We start from the raw sequence: 21,343 nt of genomic DNA on the forward strand, positions 1-21,343 counted from the left end.
TTCTCCTGCCCCTAGAAAAGACTAGGTCCTTACTTCTCTCATGTTCTGGATCCTTCTCCCAGAATTTTACAATTAATTTAGCAGGCTCTCCAATTTGATTCCAACTAACATTGAAAATTTTAGGAGTGACTTTTGACACTACCATCTCCTTTCATGCCCTCATTTCCAACGTGGTTCAACAGTGTTTCTGTTCAATATGTTACCTCTTTATACAGCAGGCTTTATTAGTATTTATATAGTCCCTTATTATTTCTGATCAAGAATACTGCAATAGCCTATTCTATGGGATTAATTTAACTGAACAGTGTCACTTTCAGCTATTACAGAATACTGCAGTAAAGCTTTTGACTGGTTCTCACAAATATGATCATTTCACTCCCCTTCTCAAAAAGGAACATTGGTTACCCATAATTCGCCGCATTACCTATAAAATTCTCACCTTGATACACAAAACCTTTCGACTCATCCTACCTCTGTCCCATTCACATTTTCTTATTCTGTATCCCCTCCAGAACCCTACGTTCCTTTCAGTCTCATCTTCTACATGTCCCCTCTCTTTTACAGATCCGCTTTGACTGAATACAATCAAATATTTTTAGTGTAGTTGGTCCTACGCTTTGGAACACTCTCACTCCCTCCCTAAGATTATCAGGTCACTCTGATTTTCGTTTGGCTCTGAAATTCTTTTTATTTAAAGATGCTTTCCCCTCTGATTCCATTACTCTTGCATGTGGTGATTTTCCCTAATTGCAGATGCAGTGATTCCTGTATGGACCTCATACTCTACTTTAACTCTTAACTAATACTATCCCTAACCCTACTATTCTTTAATGATATTGAGTTCCTCTTTTTGCTTATTTCCATCTCTTTCCTTCTTGCCTATTTGTGTTTGTTTATATGCTTATTGCTTGCTTTGTTATACTTGTGATTGTTTTGTATAACTCTTTGTTTTTATATTTTAATTGTATATTGTAAACTGCCGTGAAGGTCCCCCACCCTAGGGCAGTATATCAAATTTTTAATAAACTTGAAAACTTGGTCCATTTGCCAAGGCTGGCTGAGAGTAGAGCTGGAATTCCACAGCCCTCACCCATCATTTACAGGTGCTCACTGGGTGATGGGTAGGCTCATCCCACTCCCAGCTCTCCACCCTCCCCAGGGTGCCCTGTGGCTCTGGGTAGTCTCGGTCCTCCAACAGCAAAAAAGAAATTGGGAGGAGCCAGGCTTCCCAGCTTTACTTTATTTACCAGCTGTTCAGGGAAATAAAGTTTTAAAAAAATGAGCAAGCCTGATTTAGGGCTCTAAAAACAAAAAAAGAAAGAAAAAGCAGCCACTTCAGTAGACCAAGGGGACTGCTGGAGCCCGAGAAGTGCCAGCTGTGGGCAGGAGCCCACCTGCTTAGGAAAGCTGACTGCATAGTCAGCCATGCCAGCTGACAGATGCTGCGCTGCCTGCCGGTTCCCTTTGTCTAGCTTGTGATGGGCCATTTCCATCGGAAGAAACAATCCTGGGGGGATCAGGGAAGGTTGAATTGGGGGTACCAGTTCTGCCTCTGACCAGCCCACAGGTCCTTACGGTCCCGATAGGCTTGGTAGGAACAGCAACTGTTTTCTGCTCCCTCATAAGTGCTGCATGAGCAGGTGCAGTAGGTCCCAGGGGAAGGGGATTTAGCTGGGAAGGGGATAGCTGCTCCCACTCAATCCACATCAGCCTTCAGACTGGATCCAGAATATGGTACTCCTTGTTAAGGAGGCCCTTGCATGGAACAAGGCTGCTTCTGGGCCTTTGAAGGGCTCTCGAGGCTACCCCCTCCCTCTGAGGGTGAAAGGCCTTTGGAGGCTGCACCCAGCTGGGGGAAGTGGTTCATAGTGGATTTAAGCCGGGCAGAACCTCATGGTGGGACCTCCAGTGGTCCTGGAGAGCCCGGACATATCCTTACTGGAAGGTTTTGTATCAGATGCGGGGTCATACCCAAACGCTCCCCATGTGGAGGAGAAGATGTATTCCCTGGTCATTCAGCTATTTAGGTAGGAAGAGTTCCCTAGTTCTATTGATGCCGTAGGGGAGATGATGCAGCTGTCTTCTGTCTCTGTGCCAGACCCAGACAAAGCGCCCCCCCAAGGGCTTTCCCCTCCACAAAGCACTACCACACATAATGCTGGAGGCTTATGACAGTCCATGGGGGGTGACCTTATAGGGGGGCAAAGACTCTCCTCAGTCTGAGGAGTGGTTAGTGCAGTGGACTTTGATCCTGGGGAACTGGGTTCAATTCCCACTGCAGCTCTTTGTTACTCTGGGCAAGTCACTTAACCCTCCATTGCCCCAGGTACAAATAAGTACCTGTATATACAGTACTATGTAAACCGCTTTGAATGTAGTTGCAAAAACCACAGAAAGGCAGTATATCAAGTCCCAGACCCTTTCCCCCCCCCCCCCCCCTCCCTTTTCAAGAGGCTCTTTTCCTGTCAGCATTTATGGATGCTTATTGGGTGAAAGGTTCGTTCCCTATGGGGCCTTTGCAGGGATGTTGGTCCCTGAGGAGCTGAGAAGATTGACAGGTCTCCAAGGTGGATACTTTGTCACAGCCACGACCCAGAAAACTGCCAGCCCTGTGGAGGGGAACTTACGGCCAGTCAGGTTTTCAGGATGTCCAGTAAATATGCATGAGAGAGATTTGTATACCAAGGAGGCAGTGTATGCAGATTGATCTTATAAATATTCATTGTGGATATCCTGAAATTCTGACTGGATGGGGTTCCCCTAGGACAGGTTTGGGAATCAAGGAGATGCATGAGAGGAAGGTGGAGTACCTTCTCACACAGGCCTTCTCGATAGCTCCAAGAGTGCCGCTGCCATCTATGCTAGTTATATGTATTGAGCTATTCTGCAATGGCTACTACTACTACTACTATTTAGCATTTCTATAGCGCTACAAGGCGTACGCAGCGCTGCACAAACATAGAAGAAAGACAGTCCCTGCTCAAAGAGCTCCATCAGCTCCCAGATTCCCCAGGTGTTTTGAGTCCGATGCGACCTTCCTGGCAGATGTTTTATATGACTTGGTTCATAATTCTTTTTGATTGGTTACTTCAGTGGTTGTGGCTTCACCATGGCTCAGCAGATGCTTCTTCTAAATTGCTCTTGAGCATGCTGTCCTTGAGGGGTCGTTTGCTATTTAGGGAAAATCCAGAGAAGTTATTCAGGGAGAATATCATCACCTGCATCTCCAAGAGATGACATCAAAAAGATCCCTGGCTAATCAGGCCCTAGCAAGGCTTGCTTGAAGGGGGTGGGGGCAACTGCTTTTGGCAGAACATGTGCGTTCCACCAGCCTTGACCAGAACAGGGAATCTGGTCAAAGGTGGGCCCTTTTGAGGACTAAGAAGGCCTGGGGACCTGGGTTATTCTGGGGTGACTGGTGTTTTCAGAGTAGCACAATAAGTTTGTACTGGGCTCTTCATTGGTTTGAGTGAGTGGAATACTGTCCATTTACCATGAGTGGGCCTGTGTTACCTCAGACCAGTGGGCGAGCCAAGGCTAATGGGCAAGATAATGAGGTTTTCATTATCTCGCCCTATGGCTCAGCCATTAAAAAAAAAAAACAGGCGGTTGTTGGCATGCTTCAACTGCTCCTTCTGGGGGCTGTGGATGCTGTTTCTCCTGTGGAGCACGGCAAAGGATATAACTCCCATCTATATCATGGTGCCAAAGTAGGGGGTTTCCTTCAGGCCCATTCTGGATCTGAAGGGCATCAGTGTGGTGATTCAAGTGCCGTGGTTCTGGATGGAGAAGCTGGTCATTGCTTCTGTGCAGCCAGGCAAGTTTCTTACCTCCTTGAATATGACAGAGGCCTACCTTCACATTCACGTCCAAGTGGATCACAAGTGTTGTCTGCACTTCTGTGGCCTGGTGAAGCATTTTCAGTTCTGCCCTCACATTTGGTCTTGCAATGTCCCCTTTCACCTTTTTGAAGGTGATAATGGTGATGGCAGCCCAGATCTGCTTCCAAGGCATCGGTGTGCACCGCAAACTTGACAACTGACTCGGGACCAATTCCAAAGAGAAATCCAGAACGGCCACCTCCCAGGTGATCCAGATACTGGAGGGCATGGGCTAGGTGTAAACCAGATAGAGAGCCGCTTGATTCCCTCTCAGTGAATACCTGGGGGGTACTGTTTGATATGGCCCAGGGGTCAATGCGTCTCACTGAGGAGTGGTTGCAGAGCTAGTTTGCTTTATAGGCTTGGAGCATGGGACTACTTTCATCTTCTCAGGTTGATGGCAGCGACCCTGGGTGCATATGTGACCCCTTCAGGAGCCCCTTGCTGTTGCACTACTTCCCAAGGTCTCAATAGTTTGAGGCCAGGGTGCACCTAGAAATATAGAGAGGTGATGACTTTTTTCAGTTATATTGGGAAAGAAAGCTAGAAATGGAATTGTGAGACTGAAAGCTGCTGAGAACTAATATGTGGAGTGTGGAGAGGGAAAGGCAGTCATACTAAACAAATAATTCTGTTCTGTGTTCATGAAAGAAAATCCTGGAGAAGGACCTTAATTGGCTGACAAAGACCTGTATGGGAGTGGAGTAGATCTCACACCATTGACTAAAGAAAGTATTTGTGGACTGGAAAAAGTAAAAGTGGACAAAGCCATTGGGCCGGATGAGATACATCCAACAATATTGAAGGAGCTCAAAGAGGTTCTGGTGGGCTCTCCTAAAGATTTGTATAATAGATCCTTAAACACAGGAGAAGTTCCATGGGATTGGAGAAGGGTGGATGGTGGTCCCTCTCCTCAAAAATGGTGGTGGAGACAAAGTAGGAAACTACATGCCTGTAAGCCTCATATCAGTGGTAGGAAAAATTATGGAGATGGCACTGAAAGAAAGGATAGTACAATTTGTAGAATCCAGTGGCTTGCAAGTTCCATAGGCTAGCAGTTAAGGGACAGTTCTAGAGTTTACCATAGCATCGGTATAGAGAAGAGCTGATGCAGCACAACTTAGTTTCCATAGTATATAAAACTCTTTTCCCTATAGTTACTAGGCAACATTCTGGGAAAAGGGGAGCCCATTCCGAAAAGGATGGACTCCACCTTAACTGGGAAAGAACCATGCCACTGGTGCTAACTTTTAAAAAGGAGATAGAGCAGCTTTTAAAATAAAATTGGAGGGGAGGGGGGCAAAGCTGACAGTTGCCCAGGAGCACATGGATTGGTGTGGAGTATCCTTGAAGGGTACTATTGAAACAGGACATTTAGGGAATCCCAATAGAGAGGTTTCAACAGTGGTGAAAGAAAGCCAGGAGTGTTTAAGGGAACCCTGTTGAGAGATATTTGAGTCTGACTGATAAAGCTTTATGCCAAAGTACTATAAGTTGGAGGTAGAATTGATGATTGGACAAGTAAAAACTCAGCTAAGTGTATTCATTGTTTATACGATTAGCTTCTTCAAATTTATGTGAATTGTTCTGTCTGTATAGGTTTAACAAAAAAGAAGAAAAAAGTGGAAAAACACAACTTCAAGAGATCAATCCGAGACAGGGGGTGAGATGCTCCAGGAAAACTTTATTAGTTGATTTGATTTTAATTATATATGTCTCATGTTATTTTATAGACCCCTGATGAAGGCTTTTTTAAAAGCCGAAACACGGACCGTGTAGGGTCCCTAATAAAGTTTTCCTGGAGCATCTCACCCCCTGTCTCGGATTGATCTCTTGAAGTTGTGTTTTTCCACTTTTTTCTTCTTTTTTGTTGTACTTTTTGTGGAAACTTCGAACCCCTTTTGTGCCTGCGGTTGTATAGGTTTAAGCCATATTATTGGATTTTCTCCCATGTAGTTAACTGTATACATTTGTAAAATTTGTAGTGGAGGTTTGTTTTTTTGAGACCTGTGATGATGTGCTGTGAACCCTTAAAAGTTATAACAAGAAACACCAAAGCAGACACTATAAAGTCCAAAAGGGATTGTTTGAATAAAGACCTTTTTGATTTTATAGTGTCTGCTTTGGTGTTTCTACTACTGCAAGACACTCAGTGCCTCTTTTTTGATCCGGCTTAAAAGTTGTAAGACAGAGGGCATATTTTACAGCATTCTGATGTCTTTTTCTCCACTAAGTTTTATATTGGTGTGGTATATTACCTTTTGGGGAGTATCATCCATGATTTGCTAGCCTGTGAGAATTCAAGAATTTCTTAAGGTTTTTGTGGTTTGAATTCTTGCTCCTGATCGAGTTGGTTTAATTTGTTACCCCAATATTGACTGGATGTTACATCTGGGAGTGCCAGTGAGATAAAATTCCTAGATGTAATAAATGACTGCTTCTTGCAGCAGCTGGTCCAGGTACCGACAAGATGTGAAGCCATTTTATATCTATTCCTTATTGGAATGCAGGGCATAGTAGAAGAGGTTATGGTTTTGGATCTGCTGGGAAACAGTGATCATAACATGATCAAGTTTGAGCTACTATCTGAAGTGAAGCCACAAAGGAAATCTACCATAGCAGCATTTAATTTTCGAAAGGGCGACTATGATAAAATGAGGAAAATGATTAAAAAGAAGCTGAAAGGATTGGCTGCAAATGTTAGGACATTAAATTAAGCATGGACATTGTTTAAAAATACCATCTTGGAAATCCAGACCAGATGCATTCCACGTGTTTACAAAGATGAAAAAAAAAAAGAGAAAACAGCAGCTGCCATGGTTAAAAGGTGACGTGAAAAAGGCCATTACAGCCAAAAGAATATCCTTCAAAGAATTGAAAAAGGACCCAAATGGAGACAATAAGAAGCAACACAAACACTGGCAAGTCAAGTACAAAGCATTGATAAAGAAGACTAAAGGAGCATATGAAGAAAAACCAGCTGCAGAGGTGAAAACTCACAGTAACAACTTTTTCAAGTACATCAGAAGCAGAAAGTCTGCGAGGAAATCCATGGGACTGTTTCTTCATGAAGGAACAAAAGGGGCACTCAGGGAGGACAAGGCAACAGTGGAGATACTGAATGAATTCTTTGCTTTGGTCTTAACTGAAGAAGATGTAAGAGATCTAACTGTATCAAAAATGGTTTTCAAGGGTGATGCGGAAGAACTGAAAAATCTCTGTGAACCTGGATGATGTACTGAGCTAAATTGACAAATTAAAAAGTAGTAAATCACTTGGACCGGATGGCATACATCCAAGAGTACTGAAAGAACTCAAACGTGAAATTGCTGGTCTTCCCTGATTGTGAGGTATCTTTGCAAGATATCTTATCCCGAACCGTGCGCTTTTGAGCGACTGTTGGCCTTCCCCCCATTTCTAGTTTAAAAGCTGCTCTATCTCCTTTTTAAAAGCCGATGCCAGCAGCCTGGTCCTACCCTGGTTAAGGTGGATGCCTTGAATTAAAGCATATTTCCCTCCACTACCTCTCTTACTGTGGCGATTCTACTCCCAAGTAGTTTTGGAACACCATGGCTGCATGCAAAAAGAATGAGGCGGTGAAATCGGCCTCGTCTTCCCATGATAAGAGCAGTAGAAAATTCTGAGGTGCACCCAAGATGGTGCCAGTAGACTCTTGAGGCGGATGGAGATACCGGCTCAGAATCGGAGGAGGCGATGGGTGCGGTAAACTGTCGTGAAGTTCTTAAAAAATGGTTCCTGGACCTATCAGCGGATTTTAAATTGGTCCAACAGGACCTTAAAGAAACTTTAGCAGGCATCAAGCAAGAAATTGGGGCCCTATCATCCAGGCAGGGGGAACTGGAGGAACGCATGGCCCAATGTAAAGAGCAGCTTGAGGAGATAGAAACGTGTCATGAGTCGCAAGGCACAGACTCCAGAGTGATATGGGATTGGGTTGAGAACCTGGAGAACTGGTCCCGCAGATCGAACCTCCGGTTCTGCGGCATTCCAGAAGAACTAGCCTTTGTGGACTGTGTGGTGGTGGTGGTGAAGGACATTGTGAAGCACTTGTTGCAATCGGCGGAATTCGAATTTCGGATTTGGGGAGATTAAAATTCATCGTGCCCATAGAGCATTGGATCCAAAACGTGATAATGTGCCCTGCAACATTGTGGTATGCTTCTCTGATTTTCTTCTTAAAAGCTTTTAAGGAGGGGGTCACGTGGTGCGATGCGGGAGTGAGGTCATGTTTGCACTGAGCTCCTGCAATTCCCCCTCATCTTTTATATTTATCTTACCTCCCCGGGGTACGAGCGCTCCTTGATTTAAGCGGACTGCAGAGCAGAATCAGGTGCAGCAGGATTCTTGGCGGTAGTGACCGGACTACGCGGGATGGCGGCAAAACTTAAAACAAAAGAAAAAACCAAGGCCGCGGATTCTAAGATGGCGCCCGCGCCGCAGTCGCCGAGCTGCAGTGTTTGCTCGACATGGACAGCAGAAATCGCGGCGGAGGTAACGGCAGCGGGTGGAGGCGGCGTTGGACAAAAAGCTGCAGGCGATCTTTGACAGGGCGGAATCGGCCCATGAACGTCTTGACGGCTTCCATTTGGATTTAGATCACGTTCAGCAAAGGGTGAGTGATATCGAAGACCGCATGGCGTCCGAGTCACCGCCTGTGGAGGCCCTCCAGAAATGGATTGCAGATTTGGAAAATAAACTTGATGATCTTGAGAACCGATCTAGGCGCAACAACCTGCGCCTGATTGGTTTGCCGGAGCAGCTTAAAGAAGCGGAGCTGGGAAGCTTTCTGGAGGCCTGGATTCCAACTATGCTGAAACTGAACAACGTGCAAGGCCCCTTGAGGATTGAAAGGGCACATCGTCTAGGGCCACGGAGACCCGGGGTGGCACGGCCTAGGGCAGTGATTCTGAAAATCCTCAACTATGGTCACAAGCAGGCTATTCTGCAAGCAATACGTGCTGGTGGGGAACTAAAATATGAGGGCCAGCGCATCCTCTGTTTCCAGGACTACTCCACGCGGGTGGCGGCAGCGAGGAAGGAATTCGCGCCCGTGTGTGCCATCCTCCATGAGAAAAAGATTAGATTTGCGTTGTTGTACCCTGCAAAATTGAGAGTACACCATGGAGGAATAGAAAAAATTTTTGAGGCTGTGCCAGCAGCTAAAGGTTTTATCCAAGGTTTGGCACAGGAGGATGCGGATTGAAAGGTGCACCAACAGGATGAGACCAGTTTGAGTGTGGCTTGGGACTTCACGCCGGAGTAAGTGGTTGAAGGGAGACATTATGTAATTGGGCCGTTTGCTGAATCGCCCAGGGTCCTGTGAAAGGTCCATATTACAGTCATGTGTACTGTTAAAAATTTGACAAGACATGAAATGCCTGTTTAACTGTATACTTATTGGGTGGATTGGTGGATAAAGTTCTGTTATAAAGTAGAGATATATTTTCTGAAGTTATGAGAGATGTAACTACTGAGGGGACTTGAGTTTTTTCAGGTGGGGACTAGGGCACCATTACGTGACGAGTTCTTCTTGGAACTCTAAGGGAAGGGATAGGGTGCGGAAGGGGGGGGGTTAACCTGAAGGAGCAGGGAGGGCAGGAGTGGGGGGGTCAGAGGAGGGGTGGGTTTGGGGGAGAAGGGGAATTCTGCCTGAGTGTGCGAGGGGTAAGATGGAGAAGGAGGTCTGGGGAATGGTTGCTGAGGAGGAAAGAAGAGGGGGGAGGTGGAGGCTGGGACACCCCCCCCCCCCCCCCCCCCCCCATTTTATTATGCATATTTCTACTTCACTAGGCTGCTTCTGACAGAATATGGTTAATTTGATCTCCTGGAATGTAGAGGGGGTAACCTCCCCGATAAAGCGTAGTAAGATCTTGCAAACTTTAAACAGACAAAAAGCTCACATAGCAATGCTACAGGAGACACATCTATCGGTGCAGGAACACAAAAAATTATGTAGCTGGTGGGTGGGGGACTATGTGGAAAGTCCAACTTCCAACAGAAAGGCGGGAGTCATTATATTATTCCGGAAGGGGTTCTCATTTGTTAGGAGGAGGGTGGTTGCGGATCCAAAGGGACGATTCATAATGGTAGAAGTTCACGTAAATAATCAGCCCCTGTTATTGGTGAATGTATATGCGCCGAATCAATATGACAGGCGGTTTTATCAAACCCTGGTGAGACAAGTGCACTCTTTTGATCAAATGCCAATACTTATGGGGGGTGATTTTAACTCGGTGTTTGATCCACTACTGGATAGCACAGGAACCTCTAGAATAGGGCCAGTGAACTGGAAGCAGGGGATCCTGCGGCTCTGCTCGTTGTTGGACCTGGTGGACGCATGGCGTTTATTCCACCCTGGGGAACGGGACTATACCCATCTGTCTAGAGCGCATGACACGTTGTCACGCATTGACTATATTTTGGTCTCATCTTGTAAAGTCACATCATTAGAACGGATGGACATAGGTCCGACGCAGGTGTCCGACCATGCGATGGTATGGGCTTCCTTTTCATGTGGGCTGGGTAGCGGACAGAGGGGCCGATGGCGCTTCCCTAGAGAACTTTACTATGATGGGCAATTTGCTCCCTATATTCAATCCCAATGGAGGGAGTATACAGAGTTCAAAGAAGAAGCCTATCATAGGGACCCGGTACTATTTTGGGAGGCGGCAAAGGCCGTGCTGCGAGGTTGCATCATCTCATATTGTTCTCAAAAGAAAAGAGCTAGGGAAGCAGAAATTCTTCATTTGGGGAAGATAGTGGGGCAGGCAAGGCAGCGGTTTGGAGTTAGGCCCTCAAGCATACATAAAGCTCGATTGTTGGAGGCCCAGAGTTCTTTGAACCAATTAATACATGCGAAAGCTAAAAAATCTAATCAATACTTCAGATACCAATTATATAAACACGCCAATCGACAGGGGAAATTATTGGCACGGTTGGTGCAACAGGCGGGAGGCTCACGTTTTGTACCTGAAGTACGGGATGCGAAGGGAGGACTCCAGCATGGAGTGATTGAGGTATTTAGCCAGTTCTATGAATCTTTATATTCTGCCCCAGACGATCAGGGAATTCAAGCAGACTGGTACTTGGCAGGTCAACCGTTGCCCACAATCACAGAGCAACAACAAGACTGTCTCAATGGGGAAATTACGGAGGATGAAGTGAACTGGGGTATACGGCATAGCCCTTTGCATAAGACACCAGGGGGTGATGGGCTATCTGCGGAATTCTACAAAATTCTCGCTCCGGATGTAGTGCCCTGCCTCACGGTGGTGCTTAACCGGTTTGTGCAGTTGGGAGCCTTGCCAGAAACATTGAGGAGAGCACAAATAGTGGTCCTGTTAAAACCGGGCCAAGACCCTTTACAAGCAGGTTCCTATAGACCTATTTCACTGCTGCCTTTCGAGACCAAATTATTTGCCAAGATCTTGGCGAATAGGCTAGCAAAGATATTACCACAGGTAGTGGACGAATCCCAGGTGGGCTTTGTCCGGGGTCGGTCAGTAACACGTAATATGAGGCAAATTTTGAGAGCCTTAGAGACTATACATCGCCACTCTACATTGGTCTTAATAATTAGTTTCGATGCCGAAAAGGCTTTTGACCATGTTAACTGGGATTTTATGTTTGCTATATTACGTGCGTATGGTATGGAGGGGTTCTTCCAAGAGGCAATAAAAGCTCTATATCACGGAGCTAGTGCTGAGGTTTGGGTGAATGGGCAGGCTTTGGCTCCGTTTAGGATAGCCCGAGGAACTCGACAAGGCTGCCCTCTTTCGCCACTTCTCTTCGTACTGGTGTTGGACCCCCTTATTAGGGACATTAAGCGGATGGGGGAGGTGAGAGGAGTGAAGATAGGAGAGGAACTTTTTAAGATTTCTGCATTTGCAGATGATCTGTTAGTAGTGTTGGAAGATCCCCAGACCTCTTTGCCTTCCCTGATGGAACATTTTGCGGAATTTGGGGATTTTTCTGGATTCCGCCTTAATTTAGATAAATCGGAGGTTATGGTCCTCCATATGAAGGAAGAGCAATGGAAGAATTTACACTGCCCATTTAGGAGAGCGGATTTGGCGTTTAAATATCTGGGAATCCAACTCGCCAAAGATCCTAGACATCTTGAAGAGGTCAATTTAGCGCATTTGTTATCTTGCACTAAGGAGACCCTTGGGAGATGGGAAGGGCTGCCGCTGTCTCTAATGGGACGTATTGCGTTGTTTAATATGGTCTTATTCCCAAAGTGGCTTTATTTTATGCAAACAATCCTGCTTTATCTTAAACAACGAGACGTAAAAGTGTTACATAGCATGCTTTCTAAATTCTTTTGGGCTAAGAAGAAGCCTCAGATAAAGTTTGAGTATCTTATGAGGGCTGGGGGGGCAGGGGGTTTCGGGGTCCCAGATATTAAACTTTACAACATAGCTTGTCTATTGTGGCATTTAGGGGACTGGTACACACAGACAGAGGAGTATACCCCGTTACATATGGAGAGAGCGATGTGTAGCCCACAGCACATTTTTTATTTGCTACATGCGGTAGGAAAGGAGGTGCCTACACAAGCCCGAACTAGTGTCCTGTTAGGGCCTATGAGGATGGTGTCGAGAGACTTGGCGAAGCTGTGGGCCTTCGATGGCAGATGTAGTAGGCTTCTTTCCCTATAGGGAAATACAGCTTTCCGTCCGGGCACAGAAAATTCCAGGCTGAGGGCATGGAGAGAGAGGGGGATTGTATTTTTACATCAGATACTGGAGCCCTCGGGGGTGGTCAAGACCATGGAGGAGCTTGGTTTGGATCCTTCCGACTGGGGCTCTTGTTTTGCGTATGAACAAGTGAGACACTGTGGCATCTTTGCCAAAGGAGGCACTGGGTGTTGATGTGTCCGCCAGAATGGAAGATCTCTTTGAAGTTCCGTCGGACGATCCTGTCTCCATCTCCCTGTTGTATAAATGATTGACACTGGCTAAACCGCGGCGGGATCTGGGACAGGTAGCAGCTAGGTGGGCCGCAGATACACGGCAGGAAGTTTCAACACAGGAGCTCTTGAGGGGTCTGAGGGGGGCGGGGACCTGGACTCGGAGTGTAGAACTTCGCGAATGTCAGGCAAGAGTGATTTATAGAGCGTATACTTCTCAATCACGCCTTTGTCGGATGGGGTATTTAGAATCAGCCCAGTGTAAGCGCTGTGGAGCGACGCAAAATGACTTTTACTATGCGTTTTGGCGATGCTCGGCTATCATGGCTTTCTGGATCAGAGTAACTAGGTTTGTGGAAAGGATTGGGGGTGCCAGGGTCAGGTTATTGCCAAAAAGTATATTATTGGGTTGTCAAATACCGGTAGAGGGAGGAACAGCTCATCAGAGTGCATTTGCTCATAAGGCTTATTTGATCGGTATGAAATGCATCTTGGTCAATTGGACTTTGGATCGGGCCCCCTCCTTCTGGCAGTGGCGTAACCGCTTTCACGCCTTACTCCTGATGGAACTGCAGGACTCTTTGCATAACTTTAAAACACAAAATCATTTTTATTTAACTTGGAAAGGGTATATAAATGTGATGTCTCCCAAGGCACGCAGTTATGTTCTTAATAAGCTTCACGCATTGCCTAGTTTTGCCTCAGTAGCTTGTGCTCCTTAAAAAGGGATTATGGGTCCTAAGAGGTGGAGTTTGGAGGCCACTCAGGCAGAATGGGATAGGGAGGGGGGAGGAGAATCGGCATTGGTTAGAATTTCCATATTAGCTGCTCAGAGAGTTACTCGTGGGGTCAGGGAGTGGGCCATCAGAGCACAGGCCCTTGCTCTGCCCTGGGGGCGTGCATAAAATAGCAGAAATTGAAGTCTTGGCTTCGTCGACAGTGTACGACAGTGGGTCACATTTTCCCTGCGTGGGGAGCTTTCTGGATATGGTCAATTAGAATGTTTGAGGTTTGAGGCTGGGACTGAGGAGATGCTGGGCTGGTGCATTTGTAATTTAGCCAATGTAGCACTGTACCTTCATCTAATATGACAGGGTCTTGGCTGGGAGGGGAAGAGGGGTACATAGATTGTATAGGAATGAAAGTTTGGTGCTGGATTCTATTGTATGGATTATATTATGTTACTCCTTTGGGAGTTGGAGTCTATTACAGGGAGTGTAGCTCTGGCTTTATTATCCTTAAATTGTTGACCCTAAATGGAAGGGAGGGTAGGGTGGGAGGGATGGGTTGGTAAGGGATAAAAGAAGTAAATGTAAGACGTTCAAGGAAGTATTGCTGTTGCTGGTTGTGTTCGGACTGTTATTTGTTACAGCATTATGAATGTAAGTGTTTTATAATTTCTCAATAAACAGATTTAAACATAAAAAAAAGCTTTTAAGGATGAGTAGGGCCAAGAGCCCGATACAGTGGAAAGCATTGTATATTGATATTTTCCAAGATCTTTCTGCTATAACACTGCAAAAGCGGCAGGACATTTTAGAATTGACTAAATTTCTTTGAGAAGCTAATATCAAATATAGATGAGGTTTCCAGTTTGAACATTACAGTCAATGGCATAACCAAACGACGACTACAAACACCAGAGGCTGCATGGCAATCACTTCAACAGTTACAGGTACCTAACTTGTCAGAATCGGCAAGTGTGGGCTCAAAGCATGGCAGCCAGGCCTCTAAATACCAACAGATGATGCTAAGGTACTGTAAGGACAAAAGGAGTGTCATAGCTGGGAATTCAACCACTCAGGCAAGACAAATGGGACCTTCTTGCATCCTACTTGAGGGCGAACCCTTTTGGATACTGCTTTCTTCTATGCAATCTTGAAGCAGCTAACTATTATAGCTGGACCTTCAGAGGTGGATGCTTTATGGGAAACATTGACTGATGTTATGATGTTTGTGTTTAAAGTTACTGGGCAAAGTACTGTGAAGTGGGGAAGGGAAAAGAGGATTGATAAGCTTGGGTGATGTTGGTGCATTACCCAAGGAATGTAGAGTATGTCCTGGACCTGATGGATTCTGCCTCCTCATCATAATCTAATCTCGTGCTTTTTATAAGCGTGGACACGGGAGGGGGGAGTAGAGGGGAGGGGGTTGGGGGATGATGGGAGGAGTGGAGTAAGCTGGTAGTTCTGAATGACGCTATGGTTGGGGAGTGTGCTTGTGGGGGGTGTGTTGGGGTAGCCTTATCTCATCTGCTTCTGGGATATAAGTATGGTGCAGACTAAGGTATGTATGGGCACAATGAATGTCCAAAAGGTGTCTCTTGTTTAGAGGGTGAGCGCTTGCAGTTGAACACTATATTTGTACAGGAAACTCATTTGAAACACAATGAAAAACTATTGACTCATAGAGATTACCCACACGTTCTTTAGTTTGTCCAAAGATGGATCTAAAAAGAGGGGAGTTGATATATTGGTTCACCATAGTCTAGCCCTTCAGAGAGATACTGTGCAAAGAGAAGATGGTAGATACCTCCTTATTAATGGAAACCTTACAAAGGGTGAGGGTCACCCTAATCAACATTTATAGCCCTAGTGATGGATCTAATGCATTTTGGAAGAATCAGTGAGAGATTATTCAAACTCAAGCTACTGGACACATACTAATAGCATGGGATTTTAACTTTGTGCCTAACCCTAAAATGGGTAGACACCCAGGGGGTCGAGAATTCTCTGGGGGCCCGGGTAAGGTTTTTCTCCATTTAATTAAAGAACTAAAGCTTATTGATATTTGGCTGACCCTGAACCCCACTGCTAGGGCCTACTCCTTTTACTCTTCAGTGCACAATAGCTACGGTAGAATAGATTTAATATGGGGAGCAGGTTTCTGGTTGTCACAAGCAAGATGGGGCCTATATAGGAAATATTACTTGGTCAGATCATGTGTGGAGCTCCTTCTTCTATGATTCCAAGAAAAAGGGGACCTTTCGTTTTGGAGGCTGAATGAGTCTTTTATCGGACCACAGAGCAAGGGAGGATGTTCTCACTGAGATACAGCATTACATGACAATACAGGGGAGGTCTTAGATCTTATTTTATGGGAGAGCCTCAAGGCGGTGTTGAGGGGGGTCTCATTAAATAGGGGGCAAGAATGAAATGCGAAAAACGAGCAAGGAAACAGGCCCTACACGCAAACCTGGCTTCCCTCGAACAATCTTATCTAACTAAGCCACTAAGAACTATTAGGAGGGAAATTGACACGGTGAGGAAGGACCTCCACCAATTGCAACTAGACACAATAGAATTCCAACTTAGAAAGCTGAAACAAAGTTACTATGAACACAGTAATAAGGCTAAAACGCTCCTTGCCAGTAAGCTTTGGAAAAAACAGACCACTTTGAGTATTACTAAGATATGAAATTCTAAGGGGGAGCTACTACTCAAGGAACAGCAGATTCATGATCTGTTCCTTGAATTTTACACACAGCTATATGCAGCAGATACTTCTGCTACCTCTCAGGATATTGACCAGTATTTGCAGACTGTGTCTTTGCCAGGTTTGGCTGCAGAAGTATGGGGTAGCGATGAATGCTTCTGTTTCTAACGATGAGATCCTTCAGGTTATTAAAGATCTACCTCGGGGGAAATCATCAAGCCTGGATGGATTCACTGTTTCTATAAATCCTTCCGATACCATCTGGCCCTTTTTTTGGTCCAGGTATTCCATTCTTTATTGGGGGGACAGCTGCTTCCACATGCCATGAACACTGCAGGCATCACTGTCCTCTGCAAACCTGGTCAAGATCCTACTTGTTGTGGTTTTTATAGGCCTATCTCATTGATTAACGTAGATCTGAAGATATTGGCCAAGATTCTAACTTAATATACTGAGCCCACAGATGCCAAAACTGGTGCAGTCTGATCAGATCGGCTTTATCCCTGAGAGGCAGACTAAGGATAATATCAAACGCGTGCATCACCTTATTTAGATAGTAAGAAGGAACATACCCCCCCCTACTTATAGCGGTGGATGCTGAAAAAGCATTTGACCCAAGTGCATTGGGCGTTTGTTTCAAGTTCTTCAGAAAGTAGGAGTGAGACCTGTCTTTATGACTTGACTTAAAACGTTATATACTCATCCAGAAGCCTGAATTAAAATCAACGGCCAGTATACGAAGCGCTTTGCACTGGAGCAGGGCACTCGCCAAGGGTGCCTGCTGCCCCCGCTTTTTTTTGCCTTAGTGATGGAGCCCTTTGCTCAATGGATCAGGGATGCCATAGACATTAGGGGGATGCAGGTGGGACATTCAAAACATAAGATTTTGCTATTTGCAGCTGACATTAATTTATCCATCTCTAAACCCCATCTCTCTCTTCCATGTCTTTTAAAGGAAATGAAATCCTACAGTTTGGTATCTTCTTTAAATCTAATTTAGACAAGACAGAGGCTCTTAATATCAGTCTCACAGGGGAAGAGCTTCAATGTACAACGGATAATTTTCCTTTTAAGTGGGTCCGTTCATTCTTGAAATTCTTGGGATTTAGTATATCCAGCGATCTCTCTAGCTTGTTTGAACTCAGTTATGGACCATTATTTAAAAATATACAGGAGGATTTAAGGGACTGAGCGAAGAGAATGTTTTCTGTATTAGGCAGGTTAGCCATTTTAAAGATGAACATCCTCCCTCGCTTATTGTATCCCAGGCGCTCCCGATACCTCTACCTAAGGGTACCCTTGGGCGGTTGCAAAGTGTTCGCCATAGATTCCTGGGAAGGAAAACGAAGATATGTCTAGCTAAACGCATACTCTATACACATTGGGAACTAGGTGGTCGGACCTACAGGCATAGTATAGGGTGGCCCAATTGAGACATGGGAGGGATGACCCTGACGCCTTATGTTCAATTTGAACAGTACTACACAATGGGAAGAGACTTAGTGGACCTCTTGTGGGGGGGTCTGAGGGGACCGGGGGCCGACCATGCAGCGAATTACCTAGTGTTAATTGTATTTTGCAGATTTGGGCTTCGTACCCCAAGGGGAGTGACCAGGGGGAGTCTCCACTGACGCCCCTCATAGCTTTATTTCCAGTTAGCGTCCAGGAGCATGCTGCTATGGTGGCTAGGTGGAAAGCTAAAGGGGTTTATCATATTTTCCAACTGCTGGCGGGAGATTATTTGCTAACATTCGATTCCTTACAACGGATTTACGGGTTGGGCCACTCTGATTTCTTTTTTTACTTACAGTGCCGTCATAGTATAATGGAGGGTCCATTTTGAAGTATTTTATTTAGGACATTGAATACACCGGAACAGATGTGGGAGCAATATTCTGAAGCTTAGGGGCCTGATATCCACTCTCTATAAACAACTTTGGGGGCAAGAGATGGTGAAACTCTCATATATGGACCAATGGGACCTGGGCCTCTCAACACCCTCTAGATTTAAATAGCTGGAAAGATAGTAACTAGAACATCTGTAGATACGATTTCTGCATCTTTGCAGGAGTGTACCTATAAGGTACTCATGCAATGTTATCTTGCCCCAGTGCGGGTACATAAATTTAATTCGGAAAAGGGCTGGTGGGGCTGTTCCACTAGGGGTTCCTATTTACATATGTGGTGGTCCTGTACTAAGATTCAGCTTTTTTGGCTACAGGTCTTGAGGGCTGTTGCCACCATTGTTGGAACGTAGTTCTCTCACACACCAGAATGTTCTATACTGATGGGGGTCTTGGGGATTATACTGAGCAGCGACAAAATATTATTTTGATATCCTTATTGGCAGCAAAATATGTGATTGCATAGGGCTGGGCATCTGCTGAGGTTCCAACCATGACATCATGACAGGCGAAGCTACAATTTGTTGTTATGATGGAGCCGCTCATGGCGCAGCGGAAGTGAATGTTACAGAAATTCCTGTACTGGGGAGCACCCATTCAACAGTACCTAGATGCTAATTGAAATACCTTAGGGTGTGATTTACAATGTACTGTACCTTTAGAATCTGGCTTAGTTCCATTTTTTATACCTGTGTTGAGATATGAGCCAACAGAATGGGGAGGGGGAAGGGTAGATTGTTTCGTCAGGGCTGTGGTGCATTTGCTCATAAAGTTGTTGCATTATTTGTATACTCTTGCTCTGTTTTCAATAAAATAATTCAAGTACAAAAAAAAACTGGTCAAGTTTGTTAAAACACATGCGGACAGTGAAAAATTGCAGGAAGAACTTAGGAAATTGGAAAACTGGGCAGATGAAATTTAATGTGGACAAATGCAAAGTGATGCACATTGGGAAGAACAATCAAAATCATAGTTACCTGATGCTAGGGTCCACCTTTGAGGTCAGTACCTGAGAAAAAGATCTAGGTGTATGTGGTGAAACAGGGGACTTATGCCTGTGATCTGATTTATTTTTTATTTTATGACATGTATTTCCCGTAATTGGCCAACAGGTAGTGTCTGTTCTACTTTAGGGCTGCAGTTGTTTTCCTTTCAGCTTAACTTCCACAGGAAGAGAGGGGAAGCCCTGAGGGAAAGTAACCTGCAGTGCCTTTGGCCAGATACTTTCAGTGTTAATGCTCTGGGCTCTGATTGGCCCTAGAGTTCAGAATCCAGCCAGAAGGTACTGGATTTTCCCCAGTCTCAGCAAGGTAGTGTGGAGGGTAAAGAACTCTACACTGAGACCCTGTTCAAAAACTCTGAGCAATTAATTTTTCTGAACTCCCCAGGTGCTATTCAGGTAGTAGTACAGAGTTTAGATAGATTAATATTGATCCTTGTTCAGTTATCTGTTATTGTTTGCTAATTTCATCTATTTTTTTTCACCATTCACTGTTCCATTCTTTTTCTGATAATAAATCTATTTGTTTATTAGCTCTGTTGACCTGGACTGACTAAGAATCCTGGTGTTTAAGTTCTTTAGCTGTTTGTTTTCTAGGAGCTGTGGGACCCCTGGGATTATGGCCCCAGTTTCCTTAGAAACCACCAGGGAAATAACTTGTGGGTGGGGAACTCGCCCAGAGGCAAGTGGGACCCAGTTGGTGGGAGGATAGTGCTAGTGTAGAGCGGCACAGGTGCAAGCAGGCCTGATCAGTGCTGGGGACAGACCCTCCAGGTGGCCGCAGGATTAACAGCAGGTGGGTGCTAGGCGTTTCGTGACAGAATTATTTCTTCTTTTTTGGTGGCAGCGTGGTGGGATTGTCAGACTCAGTGAGTGAGGTGAGGGTCACCATCCACTGAGTGGTTCAGAGTCTTTTATCTGTAACCTCCAGACACAGAGCACAGTGAATGAGTGCAGCAGTAACAGGGTTCCTTCCCCATTCAGGTTTTTGTTTGGTAGTGTTAGGAGATTAGCATCGTGCTGATGGTGACAGGCAACAACCGTCAGACACCAGATAAGCCTGACCTAATACAACAGCAATCGGATGACCTCATCGAGGAGTTGCAGGACTGGGCTGTGCAGAACTCTCCTGGGGAGGGGGGGGGGGAGATCAGACTCCTTGTGGACAGAGGCCCATGAGTTGGCAGTGCCAGATGCCACACCAGCTGAAATCCATCAGATTTACATGCTAGAGAGACAGAGGTGAGAGGAACAGGAAAAGCGGTGAGAGGACAATCAGCAGTGGCATGAAGAGCATGAATTCCAGCTGCAGAAAATGAAGTTGGATGTGGAAATGTCTCGTATCCGAAGCTCCAGACCAAACTTCTGCGCCAAGGCTGGAGACAGGATCCACAATCCGGATCGGGCCCAACTTGTTTGCACAGTTTGATACCTGAGGTGACCTTGATGGATATCTTAATGCCTTTGAGAAAATTTGCCACCTCAATAAGATTCCTGAGAAAGATTAGGTGTGCTGTTTGGTAGGAAAGCTCACAGATAATTCGAGGCATTCCAAGGACTGTCCATGGAGATGTGTTCCCAATTTGAGGAGGTCATTAACCCCAAAGCCTATAGACTAAGTTGTGGACTTTGCAAAAGGGGGTGGATGATAACAGTGAGTTTGGGATCCAGTTAAGATACTAGCACTGGAGATGGATCAATAGATCTGTGAAGACCCTAGAGTACTGCCAAAAACTGATGCTCCTGGAAGCGATTATTCAGCGTTGTTGTCCAGAGATCAGGGAACATGTTCAGATCACCAGCTTTGTACTCCAGAGAAGGCAGCCGAGTTGGCTGACATCTTTGTGGCTAACCGTCCATGGTTGGCGGAGGAGCCTTCCCTATCCGGAGCAGCTGGGATCTAAGGGCAGCCAAGGCCCTAAGCCAAATATCCCTGTAACCTCAGAGACAGTCAGCAAACCCTCCAGTGTTACCCAAAAACCTAAAGGCTTTAGACATAAACGTCCTTGTTATCAATGTGGGCATACAGGACACTTCAAAGCAGATTACCCAGATAATCCCAAGCCATTATTTCAGTTCCTGCACCAAAACTGGCTGCTTTTGTGGGTATTTCCAGTCCCACGGAGGAGGCCTTTGCAGCAGCCGCAGCACAGAAAGTTACTGGTCATTCATCAAGCAAGGAAGCAGATGG

The 21,343-nt window shown here is 45.4% G+C and overlaps 1 protein-coding gene across 1 annotated transcript in view; it reads left to right on the plus strand.

The window, feature by feature from the left end:
• TAX1BP3 (Tax1 binding protein 3) overlaps positions 1 to 21,343 on the plus strand; it is a 107,908-nt gene that overhangs the window by 53,095 nt on the left and 33,470 nt on the right. The gene's annotated exons all lie outside the window — the stretch shown is intronic.

This window comes from Microcaecilia unicolor, chromosome 4 (assembly GCF_901765095.1).
Source record: "Microcaecilia unicolor chromosome 4, aMicUni1.1, whole genome shotgun sequence".
In the NCBI taxonomy this organism is placed as follows: domain Eukaryota; kingdom Metazoa; phylum Chordata; class Amphibia; order Gymnophiona; family Siphonopidae; genus Microcaecilia; species Microcaecilia unicolor.